The sequence below is a fragment of the Ostrea edulis genome, chromosome 10, assembly GCF_947568905.1.
Source record: "Ostrea edulis chromosome 10, xbOstEdul1.1, whole genome shotgun sequence".
NCBI classification, from domain to species: domain Eukaryota; kingdom Metazoa; phylum Mollusca; class Bivalvia; order Ostreida; family Ostreidae; genus Ostrea; species Ostrea edulis.
In genome coordinates this window covers 42,897,166-42,912,584 of record NC_079173.1, presented here as the reverse complement: position 1 = coordinate 42,912,584, position 15,419 = coordinate 42,897,166, and the positions used below count along the sequence as shown (strand labels likewise).

General features: G+C 35.1%; 1 protein-coding gene across 8 annotated transcripts in view; it reads right to left on the bottom strand.

Moving 5' to 3' along the window:
• LOC125666148 (uncharacterized) overlaps positions 1-11,737 on the bottom strand; it is a 35,612-nt gene extending 23,875 nt beyond the window's left edge. For 6 of the 8 annotated variants that reach the window (XR_008799052.1, XR_008799051.1, XM_056151395.1 and 3 more), the window contains exon 1: positions 10,369-11,737. The gene's annotated coding sequence lies outside the window, so the exon portion shown is untranslated. Of the gene's footprint in view, positions 1-1,708; positions 1,757-10,368 lie in introns of all 8 variants that reach the window. The other 2 variants (XM_056151398.1, XM_056151397.1) reach the window with 1 other exon arrangement.
• Between the last annotated feature and the right edge of the window lie 3,682 nt (positions 11,738-15,419).

Sequence of the window (15,419 nt, the reverse complement as noted above, 5' to 3'; positions counted from 1 at the left end):
GCCATACGAAGGTAAAGTGACCAGGTTTAAAATGTAAACATGTTAAGAGTATTTTATAGAATTTAAATAGTTTCATTGTTATTGATGCAAGATGAAGATAACGAACAGTGATCAATCTCATAACTCCTACAAGCAATACAAAATAGATAATTGGGCAAACACGGACCCCTGGACACACCAGAGGTGGGATCAGGTGCCTAGGCGGAGTAAACATCCCCTGTTGACCGGTCACACCCGCCGTGAGCCCCATATCCTGATCAGGTAAACGGAGTTATCCGCAGTCAAAATCAGTGTGCCAAGAACGGCTTAACAATCGGTATGAAACACGTCAGACAGTATTTGACCCAATGCGAGGTTGTATTGACGAACTAGATCGTTATAACGACTATATATATATATATATATATATATATATATATATATATATATATATAGGAGGAGACCATTCTACATTGATCATTTGCCTTTTTATGGTTTTCGAAACGGTGACTGTGCGATGGATGAGAGTTTGACTTCTGGGTGGGTAATTCTACTGTTACTTTAAACAGTAAGTTGAAAAGAGCATGCCGCATCTTTGATGTAAAATATCTCGAAAAGGAATCAGGGACATTATTGCAAATTTGGCCTTGTTGGAAAGGTTAGGAATTTTGCTGAAAGTTGATATCTGTCATTACACTGGGGATTTTTTTTTGGGGGGGGGGGGTGGTTAAAGGGGTTGAAAAAATGGGTAGATTTTCCTAATTTTTGTTGATTTTTTACTTCCAGGCTAGCAGCATATGACATGATGGAATCCTTTAAAAACTCACATGTGTACTTTCAAGAACCATACATTTTTTTTTGAAAATTGGTTGCCATGGTAATAAAATCTGAAAATTAAAACATGGGCTTCTGAAGGCAAATTATCCTCCATTTCTCATAGTTACAAGGAGCAAGGAAAGTTCTAGCCCGATGTCTCACTGTATCGTGCTAGTTCTATGTTTTATATGAATTTCAAACATCAATATTTTTTGCGTTAAATTTGTGATGTTAAAAATGTACGTCTTTTCCTCAACCAATAGTGTAAAACAATTTACATTTTTTCTTTTAATGTGATGTTAAAAAAATACGTATGAAAATAGAAAAGGGTGGTATCAATATAAGTCTCAGTATACCTGGCGAATAAATAATTTCATTGTTATTGATATCTGTATCTTCCCCAACCCACAAAGTAAAAAACAAGTTCGATTATTTTCTTTTAAGTCGTGAAAAATACGGTGTGCAATTTTGGTTTGCTTCGTGTTAGTTGAAATTGAAGAGTTCCACTATATCGTGCTACATCATTAAATCTATCAACAGCGCTCAAAACTAACATATTAAATTTAATATTTGTTAAAATCTTACAAGACACTTGATTTTATTCTGATATCTGACCCATTGTTATAAAAACAAAATAAGCACAGTACATAGAACATTTGGCAAGTGTGATTGATGCCTTGCTATGATGTGAGTTAATAATAAATTAATGATTTTTCTGCATAAAAATACTGTTTTCCAACATTCAGACACTGAATTTACTCATAAATATGAAGAAAAAGAATAATAAATATGTTTGCAATATCTAAATTGTACCTAATTGATTTATCTTATATGACTTTGCAGTAGAAATAAAACAAAGTCAAGCTGCCGGTGAAATATATTTTTTTTATGAAAATATTTTTAATAATTTTACCTTTCTGGCTTTCCATACATCTTAAGCCATTGACGCTAATCACGTATTCTAGACAACAAAAATAACCAGACAATATTTTAAAAACGATTCATAAGGATTGAACTTGTAACCAACAATTTAATGCATATTATTCTAAATGCTCTCTTCGTCTATTTTTAGAAAAAATCAAATTCTGCATTATTTGAACTTATTGTACTGAAATTTATCATTATCATAAATTTTCATTTAGAATATAATGCCTGACTAAACAACGTGATTTTATGTTTTTATTCCAAATACTCATGCGTAAACGACAAAAATAAAAATAGAATGATACAATGGGATGCACGATGCAACGAGAAGCAAGTATTATGTTTCATATTTGGATTAAGTGATCGAACTCTGTATTCAGCGATTTTTTTCTACCCACTAGTAGTGGAACCCAGTCAATTGGGAAAAATAGCGCCAAAGTCGAACAAATTGGGATTTTTCTACCAATGTATCGGCAGATGATTTTAACTAATAGAAACGAAAAAAGAGAACAAGACAAGAAATAGTCACTTCTTCAGGGCTGAAACGATTGAAGTACCTCACGTTTAGGTTCGATTTTCGATTCTTAGGCCACAATTCGATTATTTTCGATTCAATTCAATAGTTGTCAAAACCTGCAATAGACAAAAAAAAAAAAATAAAAATACAACTTTCATGTTTTCATTTCATTTTTTCCCCTGAAAGTCATCGTTTTCAACAACAGACTATGATCTCATATCCCATGTTATAATATTCAAGAGGGAGTTAAGTCAACTCGTACCCTGACCGACTCGTACCCAGGAATCTGGTTACGAGTTGACTCTTCCTCTTCAATTGATGACAACTCATACCTAAGCAATATGTCACTTATATCCGCATAGATATATTGCATTATGGGCAGATTCTTGGGAACGAGTTGACTTTTGCCTTTTTGGTAGGACTTGACCTATTTGGTTCGAGTTGACCTGTGTACGAGTCGGGCAGGGTACGAGTTGACTAGAAATATCCAAGAGCATTGGTAATTTATTTCTGTGAAACAAATTCTACATACTGCTGCAGTTCTGTTCTCTTTAAAACCTAAATGTTTCCATACAGGGAACCTTAGATTTGGCGGAAGGTTTTTAATCACGATTCCCGAATTGGCGTCCGCCATTTTGTTGTAATAAATTGTAATTAGTAAAATCCAAATCCAAGGTTAATTATTTATTTCCGGAAAGAAATGTAAACATGAACCGAATCGAAATTTGAAGATGTTGAACCGAAAATTGAAACGAATGCCGTGAATCATGGTCCAAGTGAACCGCAATTAATTGTTTCAGCCATAGATCTCTTTACAAACTTTTTTACTGTAGTGTAGAATATGGCAATGTATTATCATTACTATATTACAGTGCATTGCATTCAAACAACGTGAAATAAATTGTTTCACGTGTACGAGAGGTATTTAGAGGGAAATAACTTGTATAAAATTTACGCCACAACTCCTTCAAATCATTATCAATCAGTATGAAATTTAAAGTGTGACTAAATGGCATATAGTTGAACATATACTGAGGTAATTTCGGCCCCTTTATGAGTAACTTCGGCCATTTCTTTGGTAATTTCGGTGATTTGCGGTAATTTTGGTGATTCCAAGTACCGATATTTTACGGTAATATTTGCTGTTGTGAGACATAAGGAATCATCGTAGGTTCGTTTTAGCATCGTCGTAGCTTTACAAAAACGCGCACACTGCCATGATCTGTACTTTCGATTCATTACCGGAAGTTAGCATTTTAGTTAACTCACACGTTTCAGACTAAGTAAATTCTTACTATTCGCAACTTTAGGATAAATATTACGTGCATTAGGTGTTCATAATACATATACATCAAGAAATTAAATGCTTATAATTGGGCGTTGGTGAAAATTTATTCTCAGTAACCTTACGAGTGAACATTGTACATTATAATATGTTTGTAAAGCAAATCGTTTTCTGTTTGCAATGCGTGTTGATGCTGTGACACACGTCGATTGGTCTTTTGTTTACAAAAAACTGAACAAATTCGAACTAGATATTTGTTGTCAATATTTTGTGTATGCGCAATAGCCTAGTCCTAGAGTTGTGAATAGCGAGATTCGTAGATTACGATGTCAGTGGTCTATTTTTTTGGTAAGTAAATTGGGAATTTTTAGTCTCAAAATTGGGAAAAATGATTTTTTTTTGCATTGGCAATTGTACCGTTTATCGATACCAGTTATATAAGGGGGGAAACCCACTAGTATTAGTGGCAAACAGCAAAGATAATCAGTAAATTAAAAAAATAATCTTTTGACTTTTTCTGAAATGCAAAATATTCATTGATATGAAAAGCAGGGAGTAAATACTCTTTGTGGTAAACAATGCTTCCCATTACCAGATCGTTAGAGTTATCGCGCTTTGATGACTCTTGTGCATCATTGGTAAGAAAATGCACAAGTCTAGCTAGCAAGTGCGAGACTACTGGGACATAAACGAAGCGTTCATAGCACATCCCCTTCTTTAAAGAGTTAAAATACATAGAGTACTTTAAAATAAAATAGCCATTGGTCAAACTGTTCCACTAACAGAAATGATAATTATTGTAGTGTAAACGCATTGTTACTTCATATTCTCCCAAGTCGTACTCATTGCTATGCATGCCCTCTGACCCTGGTCTATTCCTACGTCACCTTGTCCACACTGCTTGAGCGATAGTTCTGTTTGCCCCTTTCCTTAGAAGCATACCTTTATTTAGTCGTCTCCTGTCTTTCATGTCTAGTTAAGGTAAGACACCAGATATTTATATGTAATTTCTCGGCTACACAACAATATTATCTGGAGCTCTGGACACGAACGATAACTCTTACAATCAAACATTAAGAAAAGAAATAATATATAAATGATTACCAAGGGTCTAGAATTACGCTTTCTCGTTGCCCGGGGCAAGTATAATGTCGTCTTGGGAAACAGACCTAGAGTAATCAAAGGAAATTCTGAATATAGGAGACCAATGTTTGCTAATCATCAACAGTTTCTTACTTTACCACGATTAGATAATTTTATTCGTAGTCTTAGTCCCCTCGTATCTGCTGGCAATGTTGAGTTTAGCAGTCATGTATTACATACACGGAGAAAAACTAGGTCTATATTCTCAGTTCTGTCGTCTGCTGCGCCTTAATCAATGTAATGGTGCTATTCGCAAAGGTGCGAAGTTCCATTCGACAAATTAGAATTATCGCTTACTTTCATCTCCAATATCGAACCCGATCATATATATATATCGCATGGTATTCAAACTTTAAAACAACACCCTACACAATATTTTCTGTTCATTTTTACCCGCAAACAAGACTAACCTCATATCAAAATGGTCTTCACATGTTTGCAATCTAATTAAGATTAGATCCTATGATCCGCTCATCTATTGTTATGGGTGCAATCTCGCAATAGAGGCCGCGCTACGGGAATGAAAGGGAAGACGGACCGGAGCGGAAAACGGAAAATATTGTATGCAATAATAGTATGAGGAGGTCAGCATTTTGCAAAGTAAAAGTTTTATCATGAACAAGGAGAGCAGAAAATACATAGAGAGCGGGAAGTCATCCACATAGTCCACCGTTTGATATGCTTCATACTAATGCATATGTATTTCAAAATCATTAACTTGCCATGAAAAATATAAATAAAGAAAAGAAAAATTAATCAGACTTGAGTTTTCAAAGAACAAGGTACGATTGTATACATAAAAAGGCCCAAAAAATGTCTCTCTATAAAATGTGTCTGGAATTAACCGTAATCAGCGTTTTAAGAAAGTAAAATAAATGCCAGGTATACTATGTCAACAAAATCAGAATGATACTCCTAAATGGATAGCATTATGACATCATGAATAAGACATTTCCCGCCTTTTTCTCAAAATAAGCCTGAAAACTGTCAAATGTCATACAAATTATTGCTCAGGAAAAGATGTGCGCATTTGTCGAGCAAAATGAAAATGATATATATTGTGTATTATTTTGAGATGAAAAACATGCTTCAATATGAATTTGTTCGACGCATGCGCTGTATGTTTTCTAAAAGGAAAACCACCTGAATTTGTGGATATTTTCATTGAAAATGGCATTTTTGCAATTGTATGCCAACTTCAAGCTCTCGTCATATGACACAAATCATTATGCTGATCAAACTGAGTGAATTTTGGGTTTGCTCAACTATTCCTTAATCGAATGCCAGGATTTGAGCTCCATGTGAAATCATCAATATTTTGGGCCAGATGACTGTAGAAACTGTACCTACTTCTTTATATCCAATGAAGAACCCACCCCACCCCTACAAAAACAGCAGTGTAAAAGTTCAAACAATTTTTGTTTAACAATTTTCCCCAACCAGAGCCTTTTTAAATTTAACTTGTTTTTCTTCGTAATTTAGATGTACACTTCTAATAATACATGTACAGTATATGTATTATATCACATCAATTTTAAAGTGAACGAGCCCGGTGTGTATACAGGATTTGGGATGAGTTTACATTTACTGACGTCCTGCGGATTAATGTTGAACCCGAAGAGATACAGCGGGAAAGAAAGACTTAAACTGAACCAATGAAAACTGAGGTGATGTTTACGATCCATAGTATGAGGAAATTATTAGATATGAAATAGGTAAAACGCTAACAGACAATTTATGCTTGAATGGAATTAAAAGGGCATCTCATCATTAATCTAAATATCAAGATACAGGTATTTAGTTTAGAAATAAACTGCTAGAAGTCCTCCCTGTTTATGTTTGGAGTCACAAAGTCTCTATTGCTTAAAAATGATATATAAAACACAATATGTTTAACTTGCTGACTTAATAAGATCATGAATTGTTGTTATATACATACCACACTCCCCTGTTGTAGGTACACACATACACTGCCAGGGGCGGATCCAGGAATTATGTTGGGGGGGGGGGGGGGGCTTTATGAGGCAGTGGGTTCAGGGGACGATGCCCGCAGAAGTTCCTGGATTTTCTGGATTTTACAGATTGTAGGGGGCTTGAAATATTTCTCCCATTAAGTCATTTGTACTATTTTCTATCATTTTATTAAGGTAGAATTAATAAAATTACCCAAAATTTAAGGATTTTTTGGAAAAAAATAAGTTCTGCCAATAAAGTAATTCAAGAAATAAAAGGATTCTGCTATGTAATTCTCCGGGAATGGGGGAAATTATTGCTTCTTTAATCATTTCATACATTTTCCGAAACAAGATACCACGATTTACTTTAAATTTGGAAATTTAAGGAAGGGGGGGGGGTCGCCGGTTGCCTCCCTAAATCCGCCACTGACTGTATCAAATATAAATTTACATGTAAATGTACGTTAATGACGTTTTGCCACACGGGGGATACAACGTGTGTGTGTTCTTTCCTTTCTCTACCCTGGTCCAATATAGCTGTTGCTGCGCTCTAAGACATATCTCATTGCCGACATTTCAAAATTCTTGTAAAATGCTTCGTAAGTTGTTTTTTACAGCTTGTAAACAAATTCCTGCAATCTATATTTTAACAATAATAAGATTTTAATTTTCTTTCGAATTATGGTGTTATCTTAGCTATATTAATCATTCTAATTCTTAAATTTTATCCCGTCTTCCATTCCGTTTTCTGTTCCGCGTTTTAGCATCACTCTATTGCTACACGTCTAGGTGCACATCAGGAAGTACTCTAATCAGGTATACAAAAAATTGAGAGGAAAAAAACAACCCAAGTCAGCCACATGTTTATTCTGACAAAGACCAATTCCATATCAGCGAATGTAAACCCCCCCAACTCGCTCTGTCCGCCACAAATTTACCTAAGTTACATCACTGGTATATACATATAATTAAGTTGAAAACAATCAAGCCCCCCATAAAACATATTGAAATCAAATCTAAGGTGAATGAAACTCTAGATCTGGCACCCAAAATAACTGATTACTTGATTTTCACATACATGCCCCCCCCCCCTTCCTGGAAATTCTGGAACCGTTACTGTTTATTTTTAGCATCTCCAAATATACATCACATCAGCCTAGTGGACTCTCCCCACCTTTACTGAATGAAATTTTTAAGTTGTATAAAGAGGGTGTTGCACTGAAGCGGCGATTTTCCTTAATCGGAGCTCCGTAACAACACTCTTGGCGTAGAGCTGACCTTTTCTTGTTGCATACTTGCCATTTGAATAGTGTAGGATTACCCAGTACAAAGAACAAGGCTGATAAGTTTTATCTGTCAATATATTATACATGTAGGCCTAGTCTAAACTATTTTTGAAATTGAGAAATTAAATCATCTTCTTTTTTCTGAGTATCAGATACAATGTATACGGTTACATGATATACGAGTTTATCAAATATATAATATTCTAGACTATTACAGTTCAGAAGCTCTGATACTCGTACACTGTATGTATTATTTTTAAGAATCAACAGTTGGCAACTGTACATGTCCAGGGGCGGGTCCAGGAATTCTGATGGGTGTGTGTGATTTTTTATTCCAAAGGCAGGGGTCTGGGGGCGAAGCCCTCGGAAGCTTATGGAGTTTAATGATTCTACGAGTAAAATTGATTTAAACATGATTAGCCTTCATAGGTGAAGTTACATCCCCTCTTACAAACAGAAACACGTCTTTATCAACACTACTTAAATGAGGCAAAATTTATCGTCAGTAAATTTCTTTCTAGTCAAATTTATTTGCTCGTCATTGAGCTCTGATTTGAGTCCATCTATTTGTATTTTATTTTAACCCCCCTATACACACCTCTTTTCATCACATGTTTCTCGGTTGTTGTTTTTTTATAAGAAGCAGATTGTTTTGAAAATAAGAATAACCAATAAAACATTGATGTATGGTTTTTTGGGAGGGAGGGGGTTGCAAACAATTACCAATGTATATAAAACAATTCTCAAAATATGCATACTAGTATTCATATTAAATATATATATATATATAATCAACTCGGAATCTCTATACAGTTATTCATTTAGATGTGTACAACATTAGAGCAAGGTATACTGCTTATTCGTCCTACTTATGTAAAATATTGTAAGTGATAAAATATTCCCCACAGCAGTCAGCCATGGAAGTGCCTATTGGTTTCAAATAAAATATGATAGATATACACATGAAATAGGTTACATATTAATTTGTTGTTATTTGTTTTTGACATATTTTTGAGCTGAACTTATCAGTATTTCATGGTAGATTTTCAGCGTGGAAAGATGACGTCGCAATGGTATTTGTTTACAAACTTCACAGGGTTTCCCGAAAGTGACGGAGTTAGGGACTGAAATTCACCTTTAAGAATCAACCATAGATATGATTTGATGTGCCCTCTTTTTATAGCACGCGCTGATTTGTAACCTAAACTTTGAAAATGTTAGTGGGAGTGTGTGTGTGCCCCAATCCCCCACCTCCACCCGCCCCCTTTAAATCCGACAGTGATGACACTGTACCATAAACAATATATGAGAGGTTTAGTACGACTGGAATACATATACATGTAACATTCTCCTCTTAAACTGTTTAACGGTTATTTACATTGTTCGGCCTTAATCTTCTTTTTTTCAATGATTTGCAAAGCTCATAATGGTTTTTCGTAAAAGGCACCATGCCTTTGTCAACAACTTTCATTCATAAAAAAAGTTTTTGTTAGCAGCCTTGACTAGTAAAACACAGGTATCGCATGCTGTATTCGCTGTGTTTGTTGCAATTAAGTCCTATTCACAAACTAAACAGTGTCCAGGATCGATTTTCAATTTTGAAAAAAAATCTATCTGGAAAATGTGATATGAAAAAAAGCGTTCCTGAATGATACGAACCCGGTCTTTAAAAAAAAGAAAACATCTTAAGATATAAGAGTTGACGACCCTACCTACTGAACCAGGGAGTAGTCAATATATTCTTGAGGAAAATTGACGTACAGGTGAACTTGGAAATAATACTAGTGAAGTTTTACAAAATTTACAACAACAAAAAATGCCCTCGTGAAACAAAATTTCAAAGCGACAGTTTTTGGAGAAGGAAACTCGAAGAACATGTTTATGCTCAACTTATTTTGTTTCACGGGGGCAGTATTTCTGAATTTCGTGAACACCCCTCCATTTTAACGCTTAAAAAAATATAAATTGCTTTTTGTTTGACTTATGCTCCAAGTATTTTGGCTATTTCTTTTAAATATATATCTTTTACTATTTTTTTCCAGAATCATTGAAGGAAATACTTTCAAATGTTTGAATAACTTAATTTTGTCGACCTTTCATGCAATAACTTTAGGGAAATTAACATGAGACGTGTAACACCCTCATTTTGGTAGATGTAGAACAACCATATTCATCCAGTTTAACCATTCAGCATTTGGGTTCTGTCATCTATACATTTGGATTAAAATATATTGATTTGATTTAAATGAATATCAATTATGTACATGGCGCCTATGTATCTGTATACACTGAGACGTCATGCATGATGTTGGTCACGGTGTCAAAACGTACTAAATCATTAGGGTAGTATTCTCGCTGTTTTATGTAAATAAAAACACGTTACCTAAGTTCTAGTGTATTTCATTTCTATATAAAAAATAAAACAGACAGCGCCCCAGGATTTATATTTACCAAGTAACTTACCCTTCTGTGGGTCATGGGGCATTTTGAAGAACAGTTATTAGCAGTCAGATCGTTGAATGGTTCGACCTTAGTCACGTGTACTACTAATTGAACGTTTCGTTTTAAAATAATGGAGAACTCAGCGTCCTTGTGGGATATGCAGTTTATGATTTACCCGTAAATGTTGTTTTGTACACAGCTTTCAAAATTTGTTCCGCATTCCTCAAGTTCATATCAATGGCTACTGCTTGAGTAGTTTTAAAGCAGGTCTCTTAAAGATCATTGATCCGCAACCAGGTGTACAACTGTGTAATGTAATCGACTGAAGCTTTCGTGTGTCTATCGAAATTGCATTGAAACGCCACATTTGGATTCTATAAACATGTAGATATATTGAGTTTTAAATTCATCATAAATGTTTGCGGTGGGTGTTTTGTTTTTATTTTGTGTCATTTGGATTTACCAGAGGTGTTGATTCGTTCATACTAATCGGGTTCTTTTTTTCAATCAAGTCCAGAAATAAAGCAATGTTCCTCTAGATCCTAGTGTCTATTTTTCAAGATTGGTAACGAAAGTGTCATAAATACTTTGATTATTAAAACACAGATATGTACATTATACGAGTGGATCTAGGAATTGTCACAGGGGAATAATGAATGCAGAAGACACACATACTGTATATACCCAGGAAACATATGTGAGATTTTTTTTTTTTTTTTTTTTTTTTTTTTTTTTTTTACAGGAAAACAAAGTTATATTGCAATTTTCTGATGTAAAGCAAGATTTATTAAGGTCGGGTGGGCGAGGACAGGATACCAAAACAATACCTCTCAAGACAACATTAGCATTTCTAATTAATTTTAAGAACGTGAACAGCCATGTTGTATATAAAGAAAGATGTTTGGCAATGGGTTCTCATTGCTTAACAATTTAGATAAAAGACAAATGTTTTTAGAAAAGGACCTCCTCACTTTAGCTGTAGCTTGTGGTCCCTTTTTACAACCTCTCTTTTCATGGTAAACATGATTTAACTAGTATACCTTTTGATGAATATGAACCATTGATGTATCGCCTGTATGTTCACAGTCCTTTTCTCCTGGGATATTGCAAACTATGGATAGAAAACTACGTTTCAAATGCTTACACTCAACCTGAAAACTATAGAATTGTTACCCGAATTCATACGGTTTTCCTTTAATATTCACCTATTTAAATCCTACAACAATGCTTTTTATACAACTTGAACTTGTTAAAGTTTCCTGATGTACGTGATGCTATTTATAGGTAACCTCTGTTAATAGATTATTTTTAATCATTTATTTATCATTGTTACATAAGTGTAAATGTGTTTTTGTTTCTACACTCAAGTGTGACAGTGCACGTTTGTGTCAATAACCAACCACTAAACTTCCCTATACTTGTTTAACCGGTTTCTTATACTCAATCACTTTCTCGCTTTTACTAACCCAGGGCCCACACTTTCAGTGCTACCCATGAAGGGAACAGACGATAAGCTACTTAGCATTTGAGCTTTTAATATTTTATACTCGGAATATGTGTTCCGTTCGGTGCTTGCTAATTATTCATTATCAATTTATTTATAGGTAATTATGATATCCATTGTCATGTTGATTTTTTTCTAATTATTCCTTTTATTTCAGGTTAATTTTTATTTAATAGTTTAATAAAACATAGCTCGCTGATGATATTTGTCTCTTTGCAATTGGCGCCTACATTTAAAGAAACTACAGAACCAAGCAGAATTTCCTTTCTTAAATTCCCAGCCGGGCAGGAGGAGTAACTTTTAAACCAAATTTCAGGAGAGGACGAGTTTCGGTCCAAATGCATGGACAATTGTACATGTCGAGAAAAAGCATATCAATCGCCTGCGGCTGAAAATCCAAGTGCATTCAATCATCAATTGTTAGGGGAAAATCTGCAACGATTCACATGATCAACAGCGGATATTCTGAGGACTGGCGAATATTTCCGAGGATTTCCGACGGTGACGTCGTTCAAATAAACCCGAAGTGCAACCCACTGCAGACTCGCTTGCATTGTGTATCCGAACTGATTGATAAAGCAGGGGCGGATGCAGGGATTCTGGTTGGAGTTGGGGGGGGGGGGGTGGAATATTCTTCCAGAGGCAGAGGGTCTTGGGCCGCCCTAAGACTCCCAACGGGACTTGGGCAAAGCCCTGGTGAAGGCCCAGAAGGTGAAACTCCCGGAAGCTCCTAACTTTAGTGATTTTAAGAGTAAGATTTAACCATATAATTCAGTGGCAGATTTAAGGGGTGTGGAGTCCCCGCCCCCTAAAATTTTCGAATTTAAGGTAAATATTGGTACATTGTTTAGAAAATGTATTAAACGATGACAGAAACAAAAATTTCTTCCACTCCCGGAAAATAAATGACAACATCCTTTGATTTCTAGAAATACTTTATTGAGATTTTTTCCTCTTCAGAAAACCCTTTGAATTTGCATCATTTCACTAATTTCACCTTATGACAAATGATAGAAAATAGTACAAATGACTAAATAGGAGACACATTCCAAGCCCTTTAGTGTAAACCTTATGCGGTGCCAATTTTGATGCACCAGATGCGCATTTCGACAAATAATGTCTCTTCAGTGATGCTCAACCGAAATGTTTGAAATCCGAAATAACTATGAAGCCTTAGAGCTAAATATAGCCAAAAACAGCGTGCCAAAAAAGTGGAGCCAAATTCGTCTAAGGATAAGAGATATGCATGAGGGAGATAATCCTTAATTTTCAAATGAATTTCTAAATTCTATAACAGCAATTAAATATACATCCGTGTTGTCAAGCTAGTAACGATGTACTTAGCTACTGGGCTGTAGAAACCCTCGGGGACTAACAGTCCACCAGCAGAGGCCTCGACCCAGAGGTCATAATGCAAAACTTATATGGTACCCAGAACCCCTGCTTCATAAAGTGGCGTTCCCGTAACTGCAATTCCTGAACGAGTCCTTGTAATTCGCCTTCATAGGTGAAGTTACATCCCTACTTACAACACAGAAACACATCTTTATCAACACTACTGAAATGAGGCAAAATTTATTTTTAGTATATTTCTTTCTAGTCAAACTTATTTGCCGTCACTGAGCTGTAATTTGAGTATATCTATTTCTATTACTTGGATTTGAGCCCCCTACACACAGCTCTTGGCATCACGTTTACACCACTTGCATCAACAGTTGCTTCTCCTTTTTTAAATAACAAATAGTTAGTCATATGCACTACTAATTGAAAATTTTTGTTTTTAAATAATAGGGAACTCAGCGTCCTTGAGGAATACCCAGTTTATGATTTACCCGTAAACGGTGTTTTGTACACAGCTTTCAAAATTTCTTCCGCATTCCTCAAGTTCACGCTATTGACGGTTGCTAGGGTAGTTTTAAAGTAAGTCTTTTAAAGAGCATTAATCCGCAACCAGGTGTACAACTGTGTAATATAATCGACTGAAGCTTTCGTGTGCCTATTGAAATTGCATTGAAATGCCATATAGATATATATAGATAGAGATACATATAGATATATTGAGTTTTAAATTCATCATAAATGTTTGCGGTGGGTGTTTTGATTTTATTTTGTGCCATTTGATTTTTCCACAGGTATTCATTCGTTCATAATATATGTGGGTTTTTTTTTAATTAAGTCCAGAAAAAACAGATATGTTCTTCTAGACCCTAGTGTCCATTCTTCAAGATTGGGAAGGAAAGTGTCATAAATACATTGATTATTAAAACACAAATATGTAGACAATCATATATACTTTACGGGTGGATCCAGGAATTGGAACTGGGAAATGATGAATGCAGACGACACACATACTGTATAGACCCAGGAAAGCTATGTGGGATTTTTTTTAAGGATAGATGTATTGCAGTTTTCTTAGGTAAAACAAGAGTTACTAAGGTCGGGTAGATTAGGGCAGGATACCAAAACAATATCTCTCAAGACAACATTAGCATTTCCAATTAATTTTAAGATCGTGAACAACTATTTTGTAAATAAAGAACAGAAGTTTGACAATGAATTTTCATTGTCTTACAATTTAGATAAAAGAAAAATAATTTTAGAAAAGGACCTCCTCACTTTAGCTCTGGCTTGTGGTCCCTTTTACCATCCCTCTTTTCAAAGAAAAAATGATTTAACTATTATACCTTATATGATCAATATGAACCACTGAGGTATCTCCGATATGTTCACGGTCCTTTTCTCCTGGGGTATGGAAGATTGGGGTAGAAAACTACGTTTTAAATGGTTACCCTCAGACTGAAAACTATAACATTATCTCCCGAATTGATACGATTTTCCTTTAATATTCACGATATTTAAATCCCACAGTAATGATTTTTATACAGCGTGAATTTGTTTTTTTGGTGTACTTGAGGCTCACTATATGTAACCTCTGTTAATAAATTACCATTAATCATTTATTTCTCACTGTTACATCAGTGTAAATGTGTTTTTATTTCTGCACGCAAGTGTGACAGACCACGTGTGTGTCTATAACCAACCGGTGGACTTCCCTATACTTGTTTAACCGCTATCTTATACTTGCTCACTTTCACTCTCTTATTAACCCAGGGCCCGCACTTTCGCGCTACCTTTGAAGGGAACAGACGATAAGCTATTTACCATGCGAGCTTTCAATTTTCTATACTGGAAATATGTGTTCCGGTCGGTGCTTGATAATTATTCATTATCAATTGAATTATAGGTAATTGTGATATCCATTGTCATATTTAAACGTATTTCTAATTATTCCTTTTTATTTCAGGTTATTTTTTATTTAATAGTATAATAAAACATAGCCCGCTGATGATATTTGTCTCTCTGATTGGCGCCCACGTTTAAGGAAACTATTAAACCAAGCGCTGTAAATTCTTAACAGAATTTCCTTGGTTAAATTCCGGGCCGGGGAGGAGGAGGAACGCTTAGACCAAATTTCAGGAGAGGTTGATTTTCGGTCCAGATACATGGAAAATTCCACACGTCGAGAAAAAAGCATATCGCTCGCTTGTGGCTGAAAATCCGAGTGCAT